This window comes from Sciurus vulgaris (genome assembly GCF_902686455.1).
Source record: "Sciurus vulgaris genome assembly, chromosome: 8".
NCBI classification, from domain to species: Eukaryota; Metazoa; Chordata; class Mammalia; order Rodentia; family Sciuridae; genus Sciurus; species Sciurus vulgaris.
In genome coordinates, this window is record NC_136468.1 from 3,014,135 (window position 1) to 3,028,599 (window position 14,465).

At 58.9% G+C, this 14,465-nt stretch overlaps 1 long non-coding RNA gene across 1 annotated transcript in view; it reads left to right on the forward strand.

Moving 5' to 3' along the window:
• The window catches only part of LOC306667458, a 38,221-nt gene extending 26,865 nt beyond the window's left edge, over positions 1-11,356 (forward strand). Inside the window, exon 3 of the long non-coding RNA XR_013765557.1 lies at positions 11,004-11,356. This is a non-coding gene — a long non-coding RNA (uncharacterized lncRNA). The remainder of the gene's footprint in view (positions 1-11,003) is intronic.
• The last annotated feature ends 3,109 nt before the right edge of the window (positions 11,357-14,465 follow it).

Genomic DNA, 14,465 nt, shown 5'->3' on the forward strand with positions numbered 1-14,465 from the left:
AGGGACGACACCAGGGAGGGAACCTGCGTGCCTTTTCCCCTTCAAGACGTCCCAGAGTGAGGCCCGGTATCCCCTGCAGCACACACCAGCTGTGTAGTGCTGAGCGGCCACTTCTTCACCCACTGAGCGGCCGAAAGCAACTGCCGTGCTTAACACGCAGAGCCGCAGAGAGGACGCGCGCTCTGATCTTAGGGGCTTTCCTTTCAAGTTATCCTAGGAAAGACGCCGGATAAAGGCTGATGAGCTGAGTGATGGCAGATGGAAGGAGATTCTAAGAACAGCCACTGAGGTCTCATCCCCTGCCTGCCCTGGTGTGTTCCTGTACCCCAGCGTCACACCTGGTTTTCTGTCCTTGTCCCCAGCATTGGCTGAGAGAGGAGGGGAAAGGCAGGATGTGTGTGTTAGACTCACATGTGGCCACAACAGGAAGCAGAAGATCACCTCTCCCACAGGCAGGAAGCACAATGCCTGTGGCAATGCAGGATCCGGGAGCCAGGCTCCTTTGCCCAGCGTCTGGCATGCCTGACTTCCCTCGCCAAGGCTACCCCATGTTCCAAAAGAACTGCCAGAGCACCAGCCGTTCGGTTCCTATTCTAGCCAGGAAGGACGAGGGGAACACAAGAAAATCGGTGCTTCTTTCCTTTAGGAACTCCTCCTGGAAAGTGGGCAGGCCAACCCTGCTTTCATCCTACGACCTGAACGGGAACGTGGCCACATTTTGCTGCATGAGAAGCTGAGAAACAGAACTTGGTACCCACATGGAAACTCCTGTCTTTCCTACTGGGGAGGAAGGGACAGCAGGAAGGGACATTAGAGAGCAGTGGCTCAGAGAGACTGGAGGAATTGCATCTGAAAATGGTAAAAATGACTCAAATTAACTGTTGCTTCAAGTTCTTTTTGTCAACAGCGTAGCAATAATGAGGAGAGTGACAAACTTTGACCGTGGAAGAATAAGCATGCTCTTATGGGCGCAACTTACGAGCAGACCGACCACCACTGAGAAGTCCAAATCTGAGAGTCTTTATTAAGCTGGCCACTGACTGTCTCACACAATGCCCCCCAAAATGGCTATTAGGAGAACAGCCCTGACCATAGTGTTGCAGGGGTTCTTATGTCAAAAATCACATCAATCATTAAGTGTCTGTTGCTATGATCAAAATTACAAACTAACATCATGAGATCATCAACAGAGGGAGAAGTGGGTCAAAACGACCCTTACCTGGGTACAAACTAAAGAATGGTTACTAACATCCACATAATCGTTGACATCACTGTGCACACGGTGCATTGTCTAGGAGAAATAGGAATCAACAGAGAACAATTTTTCATTACATAAGAATTGTCATTTTGTATTGCTAAATATGTCATGCTAAGTAACCGATGATGGGACAGAGGCGGGGTGTTCCCATGGGAGAAGCTCATTTCCTACATAACATGGAGTCTCAAAGCAAAATGGAGTCTGTCTGGCCTCCATTCTCATGGAGCCAGGTCTGCCAGCCCATCACAAGACCACAGCACCTCCTGGGCCAGGACACCATCCCAGGCAGGGGAAAGGAGGATGGCCCTGTCTCCAGGCTTTGAGCCTTAGTCTGCGGGAGACTCTGCACCCCCTCGTGACGTGCATGACAGACAGGGGTCAAGTTCTCAGGCGCCAGCCAGCGCCAGCGGCACACTGAGGATTGCCTTCTGCGAGCATCTTCTGCGGCAGTGTGGCCTTCCGTCCCAGCCTCCGCAGCCCATGGTATCCTAGCTGGATCCTTAGTCACGTCGCTTCTGCTCTTCAAAGTGTCCAGTATCACAAGTGCCTCGAAGCTGGCAGAGACTGTAGATCCCTGTGTCCTGTCTGAGCAGTAGCCATCAAGACCTTCTGGCCAGGGCCGGAAGGCTGCCTGGGAGCCAGGTGACAAAAGGAAGCCCGGATCCAGGCAGAGCCCAGCTGGCAGCCCCTCCCCGCATAGCAGTCTTGCTGCCAGATTCAGGGCCCTCCCGTGAGGGTGCAGCCCTCCCCATCAGGGTCGCTGTGAGAACCGAAAGCACTCTGATGTGGAAAGGCCATGCCTACGCCGGTTCGCCGCAGGGAAACTGCAGAAGGTGACGGCATGCCCATCACCCTGCCTTACTCATGGCTCGACGTGCACAGGGTCCAAACATCGCTCCCTTTCCACAAGATGGACAAGGGTGCGTGTCAATCAAGACGTCTACGAGAAGCCGTCCAGGTGAAAGCGCATTTTCCGCGACTGACGTTTGGGTGTGTCCAACCGAAGCTGCATTCTTGGCACCTTACACTTTTCTCTAGTCTGGTTCACGGCCAGGACTAAGCAGGCTCCCCAGGCACGGGGCGTGCTGTGCCATCGTGCAGGTGCTCCTCCCCTGATTGAGAGGCCGAGCAGGCAGTGGAGACAGGGGCCCGTCCCTGGCCAGGCCAGTGACAGGCTTTGAGGTCACCGAGGCTCACCACGCCTCTGGCCTTCCCTGGCCTTGTCCTTGTTCTTGGCATTCCCTCCGATGATCGCAGCTCAGCACCACCCGGAGTCCATGCTGACATGCTTGCTCATCACAGGGGCCCCAGCAAAGCAGCTGTTTTGTGAACTTGGTTTTGGGCTGTGTCCCCAGGCCAGAAACCCGCTCCTCCAGCCTGCTGAACTGTCCTCCTGCCAACTGCCAGGTTCTCTGACCTTGCAAGTGCTGGCAACTTAGACCCGGGCAGAGTGATGTCCCCGAGGGAGCTTGTGGCAGGTCCAGCATCGGTGGGTCTGTCTCAGGCAGAGGGAAGAAGCCTTTCTCCTTTCCGTTTGGTGAGAAGCTAGGCATGCATCTGGCCGGCAGGCTGAAAGATTCTAGGAGGAAATGCCTGTTAGAGGCAGCACGGTCCTGCTGGGCCCTCCTCAGCAGGGGTCACTTTTAGGAGGCCCATCTCCTTGCACTGGACTGGACCCATTTCAGAATCTGTGGCAATTCCGGCACAAGTGTCTGATGTAAGACCTGACAGGGAAATACGTTGGTCATTTCAGCTGTCTGACATGTCTTCAATTCCTTTAAAACCCATTGCTGCTTAATTCCCAGCACTGCAATAAGGAAATAAATGCATTTAAGAAAACCATTTTTAATGCCTGAAAGTGACATGTTTTAACTGAGTACAGGTGTTGGAGGCTTTGGAGACAGTGTGACAGGACCTGAGACCCGTGGGCAGGGCCGAGTCTGAGTTGGGGCTCTGCCGCCCCTCAGCCCCAAGCAGCGTACAGCCTGTCAGGTGGGAGGAGCAGTTGCTTCAGAGCAGGTGTTGAGGACTGAACCTCGTGAGAAATGCCCTCATGAAGGCTGTTTGGACCCACCAGGAGGGTTCTCCGTGGAGACACGGCAGGGTGCTGCTCATTTCTGCACCTGTGACATTAATTAAAACTGGTGAGAAAAATGGGCCTTCAGCGAGAAACACTTTGATGATGTGTTGCCCCAGGTCGCTGAGTCCACCAGGGATGTGGACAGTGGGCAGGCACTGGCACAGAACAAACTGGGAGGCAGCCCACCACCGTCCCAACCCTGCCTCTGCCACGGCCCCCCGGGGGGGTCCAGCAACCTGATCTCTTCTGCAGTGGAGCAAATCATCAGATTTCGAGGTTTCCAACAGCACCATCTTCCGGCTGTGCGGTTCACGAGCCCAGTGTGTGTCAAGTGTTCATGTGGCTAGTCCCTCTGGGGACCCACTTCTTCCTGTCCTTTTCTAACTTCGAGGCCACCTGTTCTGGCTTTAAGGGCCCCTGGTGATATCTGGCCCACCTGGGTCCGGGATAGCCTCCTGTCTCCTGGTCAGACCATCTGCTCTCACAGGTCCAGGGATCAGGAGGTGGCATCCACTCCTGGTTGTGCCCACCACAGGGACAACCTCTGGTGAGGCCATTTGGGCCGTGCTGGTCCACCCTCTTCCAAAAGGGCTCAGGAGATTCTAGCCCATCTTTGAAACTCTTGGTCCCTTACACATTCCTGAAATCTGGACTGAGGTCCATAAAGAACCAGCTTAAGAAGAGGCACCTGTGGCACGCTGTTGCGGTAACAGACCTTAATGTCGTTTTGTAAAGGAGACTGAGTGGAGTGTGCAGTGAGCGGTTCTGGGAACCGTTAGTGACGGGTCACACCCGAGGAGTCCCCTCGCCCGCACGTCGGCTTTGCCAAGTTCCCCTTTCCTGCTTTTGGCCCACAGAGAGGAGTTTTTCTGCTTTCACTTAAGATTCAGGCACACGTCCCACGTCAGGAAAGTCCTCCTGCGGCAGAATTTGTCGACTGCTTAGTGTGACCTTGGACGACTCCCCAGAGCTTCTGACAACCTCTGTGATGTAAGTGAGCAGACACCGTGAATTATTTCCACTTTCCCATCAGGAAGCCAAGGCCTGGGAGAGGAAAGGGTCACTGCAGGGTGCTCTGCCTCGCACTGATCCCCACACAATCCAGGGCCTCGGGCACAGGGCAGGCACGGTGAGGACAGGCCCCCTGGTACGGGTACTGGTGCTAAGCAGGGAGAGTGGGCCTTTCAACAGGGACTTGGGTGGACCTTGTGGCCTCCAAGCTAGGAAGCTGCCTGACCCTAGACACACCTGTGGGCTCTGGTGTGGACGTCTCCAGCACCTAGCCTGGCAAGGCCAGGGAGCTCTGCCCTGTGGCCAGACAGACTCGCGCCTCTTCCCGCCTCTCTCTGTCATGAGACCAGCCCTTACCTGCCAGCCTCTCCATACCTTGCTCCTAGCCTGGGAGCGGGGTGTGCATAGCGCCCTGTGCTGGTTGGTTCCTCGGGTGGGTTAACAGACCCTGATGCCCCTTTGGAGATTTCCCATGGCTGACCCTACCCTGCTCCTCGGCTGTGAGACCCCGCTTACCTGTGCTGTGCCTGGACTTGAGTCTGTCATTTCCCCGTGGCCAGGCCCTGTCCAGTGGCCCTGCGCCTGCCTCTGCTCCTAAGTGGAGCCTTCCACACTGCTTTACCAAGAGCGGTTGAGTGATTTTTCTTTAACAGCTGGTCGATGCCCTGAGACCGGGCCCCACAGAATTCTGAGCAGGCCTCTGCTCGTGCTGCTGTCCGTCCTGTAAGCATGCCCAAGTCCCCTGCACAGCCCCCAACACACAGCCCACCGGAGTGCCCATGCCTTCGGAGGGCCACCCAGGCCTGCTACACGGCAAGCCGCCCTCGTGGATGGAAGTCAGCCCCGGCCGCGCCAGGCTCGCTGTGCAGCGCCTTCCCCAGGAGCACAGCTGTGCACGCAGCTCCCCTCGTTCCCAGGAGGGTGGCCGGGCCACGGCTGCTCTTGGGTGAGGGTGTCCCTTTCTGCATTCTGCAGCTGTTTCAGGGACCTCTTACGATATTAAACACTGGTTCCAGCGCGGGATCCGTAGTAACTACTGAACCCCACCAGGAGCGTCTCATGCTTTGAAGCATGCAAATTAAAGTCTGGGTGATGACCTGCTGCCGCAGTGCAGCCCGTCAGCAAATGCGGTGGCACGCCACGGGGAGAGGCGGGACATCTGCTACCAAACCCGCCCTGCCCGCTCCTGCGAGCTTCGCTCCCCCTTCCTGGGACCCCTGCTCTCCTTTCTCAGCCCCCGTTTGGCTCCTGTCGGTCATGTTGCCCCACCAGCACTGGCCCTGCGATCTTCTGGGTCTACTGAAAGCAGACATCAAGACGGGGTGAAAGATGGATGCAGCTTACCACAAAACGCCTGTGGAGAAGACGGCGGGTGCTGGAGACGGCTGGGGAGCCTCTAGGAGGGAGTGGGCAGCCTAGCCCGCAGTGTGGCAGGGATGTGCAGGAGCTGCTCAGACACGCCCCCCAGAGCAGGCGGTTGGGCATTCAGGACCCCTGCACGGTCCATTTAACTCTGGTGACTGGAGACTGGCCAGTCGCTGGGTGATGGCTCTTGAATTGCTAGAGCCGGTGCTGCCCCATCCGCGGCTGCTGTGGGCGGGGGTCTTCCAGCTGCAGCCAGCCCCAGCAGGTCCCTCACCTTCAGAACCGGGCCTGCCTTGCTGTCCCACTGTGCCCGGGGCTGGCTGGGCCAGCTCCTGGGAACCTCCTGGGATGCGGAGTTGACTCCAGAGCACAGCAGCCCTCAGGCTCCTGCGGCTGGAGGGGAGAGGCTGTTTTGTGGCTCAGGCTGGAGTGAAACCCGAATTCCTCTTCCCAGCACCATTCACAGCGGACCGCCCCCGGCCTTGTGTTCCCACACGGTCCTGCATGCCTCACCCTGGGACGCCCTGCCTGGCTCCCTGCTGCCCTGTGTGGAGATGCCCTGGCCGCTCCTCCTCCCTACGGGCTGACTTTTGGTGTCCTAGAGGTGCCTTTGGCTGATGCCCACCACTTCGCAGCCTGAGGGAGAGAACCTGTGTGGGGAAGGGCGCTTTGCAGCCCCAGGGCAGAGGCCCGGCCTGTGGGTGCTGGGCAGTGGGAGGCCTGGGAGGCCCATGGAGTCTGAGCAGACCCCTGGTCTGGCCCCTGGTATGTCTCCCTCTGCTCTCTTTTGATCTCGTATCTAACAACCTGAAGCCTTCCTGCCCCCAGTGGTGTCCAGGTGCTTCCAGGCCTGCCCAGGTGTCCCCTGGACTGGACTAGCTGCTCTGTGGGAACTGGATCAGCAGATTTTGGGCCAGTGGCAGTCATGGCGCTAGCCTCAAAAACTGCAGGGCCTCTCCCCAGGCCGCCCCCTGTGGAAGCAGGCCTGCTCCTCAAATCCCACACCGCCTGCCTCTCCCGTCGCCTGACCTCCTGCTCTGCTTGGGCACAGTGGGGAGGCCTCAGGAGCCCACGGGCCACTGACTGAATGCATCCGCGGGCTGTGGCTGCTGGTTGGATATTTTGGTTGCTGCTCATACTCAGTGGAGTGGCTTCTGGGCCCGGTCTCCTTCAGCATCTTCTGGGCGATGTTTATGCATGGCCACGCTTCTTCCTCCCAGGCTCATTTCTGCAAACCCTTCCAGGGTCGTTAAAGAACATGGGGAAGGCAGTGAGGCCCTGAGCTTTGATCCTGCTGCTTAATTGCTTTCACTAATCACACCAAGATCAAGAGGATAAAAGTAGCCCCCAGGGTGGTGGGAGCGAGACCCCTTGATGCGGGTTTTGGAGGGTAGTGAGGACGGGCTCTAATAGACTCCTAGCGGCAGCTGAGATCATGGCTCTAATTAGATAAACCAAGCTTGACCACAGAGCCTGCAAGCATGTCCACACCGCGTTTCAGATAGATCCCACCGCGGGAGCGGGAGGCCCCTGGAAAGCTGCTTCCCCAGCGCCCAGCAGAACCAGGTCTCCCCTTCCCCTCCCTCCTCCCCGGCCTCCTCGCTCCGGGTCCCTATCTCTAGCTCCCCATCTGCGGCTCTCTCTTTCCGTCCCCTCCCATGCCAGTGTCATTTCTTGAAAAAAGCTTCTAATTGACAAGCTTCTGTTTTTGCTAGTCGCTCCTCATTTTGGAACGTTCTGGTAACCCATCCGTGTTCTTTAAAACCAGACGAGACTGGCCCCCCGCAGGGCCGGATGTGAGCGCGGCTGAGGAAGTTCTTCAGGCGGGTGTTTCCACTCCCCGAGTCTGCACTGCCCTGTCCCCAGAGGCCCTCACTGGGCCTGGCCACCTGCTTCCAGAGCAGGCACCTGCCCAGTGTCCCCTCTTCTGGGGCCTCGGGAGCTCCTGTCAGTGCACCTGCACAGCCCTGGACCACTCTGTGGCTCACGACTCTGCCCAGAGCCCGTGCAGGGAAGGCCTTCCAGGAGCCCAGCTGCTTCCGGTGAACTTCCCGGACTCCCATGGCCCCGAGGGGTCCAGCCCTGACTCCTGAGCTGCGAGCTTCGGAGGCGAGGTGGAAGCAGGGCTGAGGAAGAGCAGCTCTGCCCAGGGACGTGCGTCTTCCTGGACGATGCTCCACTCCTGGTCACTTCGCTGTGCTCGCGGTGTGGACGGCTGGTCTAGGTCCACATGGGTGGGCAACTCTGCTGCTTTAGGTGGACTCTGCAAAACAGTTTCCCAAACAGCTTTAGATCCAGCATTGTTGACTAAGCACGGGGGGCGGGACCTGAGATTGCCGTGAGGAAGCAGAGTAGGGGGACAGTGCCCCAGCCTGCTCCCCGCCCACGGAGGCAGACCCGCTGCCTCACAAAGACCCGCTCGATACCAACATCCAGCAAAGTTTCTTGGAATACAACCGAACCGTACTTTGAACAATAACAAGCCCACACAGAGACAAAACAACAAGCCCACAAACAACCCCACCACAACAGACAAACTGACCCAATGCTCTGAACTTGGAACCGCTACCCTGTGCCCTTCACCCCACACGAAAACTGCCAATCGGTCTTGAGCTTGACTCGTGGCTTGCCCTCACTGTGCACGTGGCAGCAGTTCTGAACCCTCCCGGGTATTCTGAGCATTCTCCAGTGTTCATTTGTTCATGACGTCACCCTGCAGTGTCCATCTCCCCTGGCACAGGGAGCTCTGTCTGTGTGGTTCATGATGCGTGCAGGGGACAGTGGGCAGGTGGGCATGTGAACACATGCACTGACACGGGGTGATGGTGGACGTGGGACTCAGGGCCAGGTCACCGACAGGACCGATGCCAAGACTGTCTTCCAGCTGCAGCCTGCAGGAGGGAGAGCAGCTGGTCAAGGCTGACCTGCGTCTGGCCTCCTGGGTCCTGGGCAGGGGCCTGGTCAGGGACGGAGGGGCTGTGACAGGAGGCTACGTGTGACAGGAGCCCAACCCACACTCTTGCAGGCGTGGAGCGTGTGAGACGCCGGGCCTCTGGTTTGGGTGTGGTGCTCACCTGGCAGCTGTGATGGAGCTGCATGGAGGTCACAGCTGCTGCCTCTACTGGCCTGCAAAGCACATCACCAGACCCACTGGTCTCCAGGCTGGACTCCAGTTCCTGACCCAGGAGCTGCTCTATCCATGGCATCACGATGGGCAGGGCGGGGGGCATGAGAACATCCTGCTGCCCCCGGGGGCACAGCAGGGGTCTCAGCAGCGGCATGACTGCCCAGTCTGGCCCACTCCTCTCCCAGTGAGGGCCTCTGGGGACAGGGCAGGGTAGTGCACACTGGGCCTTCTCCTCCAGCCTCCTTCAGGAAGGAACCTACCTGGCTTCCAGAACTGGTCTGATGGCTATTTCCATGCCTAGAACTGGCCTCATTCGTGGCATGACGAGGAAGTGGGGTGATTCTAAGCTCCCTAGGCGAGCCCTGCCCCACCTCCAAGGTGCCCCCTCCCTTAGCCGGGGTCAGCAGCACCTGGAGTTCTCCGCCCAGCCCTCGAGCCACCAGCTGTGGAGCCAGGGTGAGACTTCCTCATTCCCAGGAGCAGAGGAACCAGGGCCTCAGCGCCTCTGGGCTGTGTGGGCCAGCTCTGAGGCAACGGCTCCTGCGGGCAGGGAGACGTGACAGGCAGGCACCAGGGGAGGCGGCACAAAGGCCAGGGATGGGAGGAGGTGTGGGACGGGCCTCGGGGTCTCGGCTGCAGCCCTCGCTCCACTGCCGGCCACGAGCACCTGGCCCAGCCCAGCCCGGTCTCCTCGCTGTGGAATGAGGTTCAGCCCTGCCACCTTGCTGGGTGGCCAGCAGCGAGAGGCTGGGCTCTGGTGGAGAGGCGACTGTGGGAGGTGGTGGAGCAGGCAGGGCCCCGTCACAGTCAGCAGGGGTGCGGGGCCTGGCGTCAGGGCCCAGGCGCAGCCTCCGGGCTCCCTGGTGGCTCGCACACCCGCTGACCCAAGCACTTTCCTTCACCACCTGCTCTGTGCTCAGCTGCTGCCTCTGGGTCCCCCTGAGTGCTGTGGAGGCCCGGCTCTGAGAAGGCTGGGCAGCCCAAGCACATCCAGGAAAGGGCTGCCTCTGCGACACGGGAGCCCTGAGGACACATGGCCTCGGTGGACAGCAGGAGGAAGGGGCCTGGCACTCTGTTAGTGGACAAGTGGACGCTACCACGCATACTTACAAAGAGCAGAAGGAAAGGAACCCAGCCTCAGTCTGCCCCAGGCTGGCCGGGGCTCACAGGCTGCTTGTCCCTCCAGTCGCCTTCTCCCAGGGACATGCGTGCTGGGAACGGGGTTCAGACCTGCGCACTCCCCCGTCTGCGTCTTGCGTGTGGCTCAAGTGCTGTTCCCTTGTCGACCCAGCTGCAGCCATCTCAGCATGCTGGAATTCACGCACTTAACCATGACTTCGCACCCGTTCTTTCACACCTGTTCTTGGGTTTGTGCCACCGGCCTCAAGAGTTTGGGCAAGGGGGGTGAGGGGCGATGACCCTGGTGCTCACATGTGACAGTCAAGGGTGGCAAGGTGCCCTGGAGTCTTGGAGAATGGGGGCCGCCCCTCAGTGTTTCTGCACTGAATTCTGCTGAGGAAACCCCGGAATGGAGTATTTGGAAAGACTAGACAAGGTCAAGGTCAAACCTGGAAATCAAAGCTCGTTTTGACACCTCAACTGCTGTAGAAGCCAATCACGGAGAGCTTGGCTGGGGGTCATGTAAAAATGGTGAGGGGTGCAGGGAGATTTTTAAAAGTACATAAGATCTTGCTTAAGTTTCAAACCCAGAACCTAAAAAGGTGTGTCTTTCCTTGCCATGACTGTGGTCTGGGGTCTCCACTTGGGCCTGGAAGTGGAGTAGCAGAACCGACCAGTGAGAGGCTGGAGGCCTTCTCAGGTGCTAGAATGTGCCCCATCTTGAGCCACACGGAGGTCACAGGATCAGGACTTACCAAGTCGTGCAGTTAAGACCACGAGTGTTGTGCTTCTGACGCCTCAGTGAGGAGTCTGGGAACACAGAGCGCGTGGAGAGCTGGGGGGTCCTAGGGTAAGCTCCCTGATAGTTCTGATTTCCCTTCTTTTATGGGTGTTTGGACTATATGGAATAAAATGGCATTAAAAAAAAATCACACCATTGAATCTTCTGAAGTCATGTCCAACTTGGTTTTCACAGAAACAATAAAATGCTTTCTTTTTGTGCCATTTCTTCCCTGCTGTCTTGCTTAATCACGTGGCTGCAGTATGTTGTAGGGAAAGCATGACTAACACTTGGGAAGCGTTGGAGACACACCAAGTCCTCCCAGCACCCAGGATGCCCGGGGGCACTCAGCAAGCCCCACCGGGAGCCAGACGTCCTGGAAGCCCGGGAGAGGCTCAACTCCGGATCAAGCCCCGGGGGAAAGAGCAAGTAACCTGCCCTGGCTTCTCGCTTCCCCGAGTCTGGACACTTGCTCAGGCTGCCTTGGCGAGGCCCAGCCGCCAGCCCCTCTTCTCCCTCGGAGGCTTCACACTGTGGGCAGGTGGAGCGCCGAGGTCTGAGGGCCTCTGCAGAGTCGCTATTGTTCCCCTGTGAGGCGGGAGCACGGCACTGCCCTTTCACAGTGACCGTGGTGGTGTTGGTAACGAGCAGAGCAGACCCTGAAGCTCTGACCCAGCCATGCGCACTGGGTGCACCTTTTGAAATTCACACCCAACTCCAGGACTAGGTACATCTAACGTGTTCCTGAGAAGGAAGGAGGGCAGGGAGGGAGGAAGAGACCTGTCCAGGCGGCACCTGGCCCCCAGCCCGGCACCAGGGATCCGCTGCCCTGTGGAGGGAACTGGCCCCTGCTCCCACCACAGACTTCACGCCATGGCCTTTTCCAGGAACTGAGTGTGGGGGTCAACAGGAGGGCAAGACAAAGGGGAGAAAGATGATTCAAGAACAGGGAAGACCGGGAGGCAAGCCCAGGCCCTCCGGACCCCAGATGTGTGCGTTCCCTGCTGGCGACTGCCTCAGGTTCGACCCTTCACTTCCTAAGGATTCCCTGCAAGGACTGGCCAAAGAGGGTTCTGAATACATCCCACACACTAAAAATTCTACAGAGGAAACACACCTGAGGCGCAAGGTGTTGTGGGTTGTACTGTGTCCCAACCCCCAGGACAGAATGCATTTGAAGACAAGGCCTTTGCAGAGGTAATTAAAGGCCCGATTAAGTGATTAGGGTGGGTCCTAATTCCATCCAACTGGTGTCCTCAGAAGAAGACGCCATGAGAAGACAGAGACAAGGGGAGAGAGACAAGGAAGACGGCTTCAGCCAGCGGAGGGGAGAGGCTGGGGCAGACCCTGCTCACCCTCGGGACCTCTCTGAGGACACCTGATCTCGGGCTAAAGCCTCAGGGCTGGGAGAGGATTCGCTTCTGCTGGCTGAGCGGCTCAGTGCACTGTTGCAAGGGGGTGTGACTCTCCATTAGAACGCAGATGAGCCGACACCTGCACGGCACTGTCGGGAGGAGACCTGGGAGGAGGGATGTCCCGGATGAAGCTGCCGCGCAGGGAACCACGCACGTCTGGACTCGGGCGCCTGAAGATGGGGCTCTGCTCCAAGTGTGAGGGCTGGCACGGCCCTTGTGTGTTCCTGTCACAGGAGCTCCTGGTGCCAGGATGGGTGGGGTGAGGATGGGTGAGGGGGGCCTGGGTGGGGCTGGCCCACAGTGTAGGTGCTAGAGTGCCTCCCCTCCTGCCGGTTCTCCCTCCTGTGAACCAGGGGTGGCCTGCAGGGGACATGGGGGCCTCAGGAGACCCTGCGCATGAACTAGAACCTCCGGGGGGCGCTGTGGCTTCCTGCAGAGTGATTCAGCAGGCTGGGGACCTGGGAACCCGCAATGCCCCGAGTTCCTGGTGGATGACTCAGGAACGGTGCAAGGCCACAGGTGTGGGCACTGGCAGCAGCGACGAGGCTGGGGAGGCCACCCCTCTCTGCCAGGGCGACTCCATGCTTGGAAGCTGTGTGCTCAGCTTCTTCCCTGCAATGTGTCTCCCTGGGTGAGAGCCCAAGCGTGCCAGGGCAGGGGCGTGGAATGCCATGAGCTGGCCCGCGTCTGTGACGTCATTGTTTCTGCCTCCTCTGGGACCCATGACGGGCGGGTCTTTGATCTGTGTTCAGTTGTCCAGGCCCCTGGGAAGGTGGTTGTCCCCCGTGTCCTGAGAGAGGAAACGGCCAAGCTCCTCAGGTAACCGTCACCAGAAAGCCCATAAGCCTGAAACGCAAGGTCAGATTTTACCTTTGGGGTCTGCATCGTCCTGAGGTGCAGATGTAATCCCCAGGACTCCACCAGGAGAGAAGGGGTCTCCCCAGAGCAGCCCTGCGCCCGGGGAGGGAGAGCTGGGCCAGTGCTCCGGTGCACAGCCGGGAGGAGTGGGCCCTGCCCCGTGGCTTCCTTTCATGGAGAGACACCCTTTGCTTCCAGGGTACTTTCTTCTCTGGTTATGCTGGGCAGCCCCCCGGGGGACGCTTGGCTGCTGTCTTCACCTCCCCCCTTGCTTGTGGGGGCATGCGGGGTGATCCCTGGGCTTCTCTGCAGACTGCAGCAATCGCCTGAGGGCGACGTGTGGTCTGATTGTAACTGAATTAATTAGGAGTCAGCATGCGTTTTTAATTTGACCCTTACATACAACACTGGGGACAGAAGCCTCTCAGCCCAGCCAGCTGTCCAGGTAGCCCCGTGGCCCCCAGGCGGGTGGAGGAGCCGTGCACTGGCTGCCGCCGTTCCCCCTCCTCCTCTTCCTCTCCTCTTCGTTCTGGCTGCGCTGGGTGATGGAGACGGGGAGCAGGACCCCCTTTCCTCCTGTCCCCGCCCCCAGCGCGTCTTGCCCGCTCTTCCGCAGGGTTCTTGTGATCTACTGCCTTCACATGGAGGTGAGCAGCAGCAAGGGACGGGGCTGAGGGAAAGTGACCCACAGGCTGGGGTAGCGGCTTCCTGCAGGGCCCTGGGCTGCCAGAAGCATAGGGGTGGGAGGTGGTCGACTGAAGCTCAGGAGCCAGGAGGAAGCGGGTGAGGAAGACAGGCCCACCAGAGCCTGCAGCAGGATGTGTGGGCTTGGGATTTTTCCATGGCGTGAGTGATGTGGGGCACTAAGCTGGGGTCAGTGTGTCCAGCCCTCTCGGCTCCCTTTCCTAGGGGCTCTTGACCTTAACCTCCAGGCCCAGACCTCTGGACTTTCTGCCCTGCCCTCAGTCGACACAGCCTGCACCATCCTGCCCTCCCTGGGCAGAGCCTGTGTGGCCTCCCTCCCTGGTTGGGGCTAGCCTCTCCCCTCCTGTGGGCTTTTCTGGAAACCCTGGTCAGCTACCTGAGCCTCACCTGTAGCCCTGAAGCCAGCAGGAGGCCCTAGGGAAGGGAGAAGAGGAGACCTCTGGTTCAGGAAGGCTGTTCTGGGTCAAGCGGGCTATGGACCTGGAGAGGTCTGTGCTGGCAGGAGACACCTGAGGTGGCCCATACGATAGGTGGAACCCGCCCCATCGTCTCCTCAGAAGGACGCCCAGGTGGCCACCTGGGCAGAAACAGTCCAGAGGCACGCCTCCTCACCTGTCAGGTGGCTGTTGCAGAGAACACGCATCTGCAGCACCGAGCTCGGCAGGAGGTGTACAGCACCTGCCACGAGGGCTGTGGGGCCCGCGACTGCACTTGCTTCAGAAGCCACGATTCCTCCCCAGACCTGT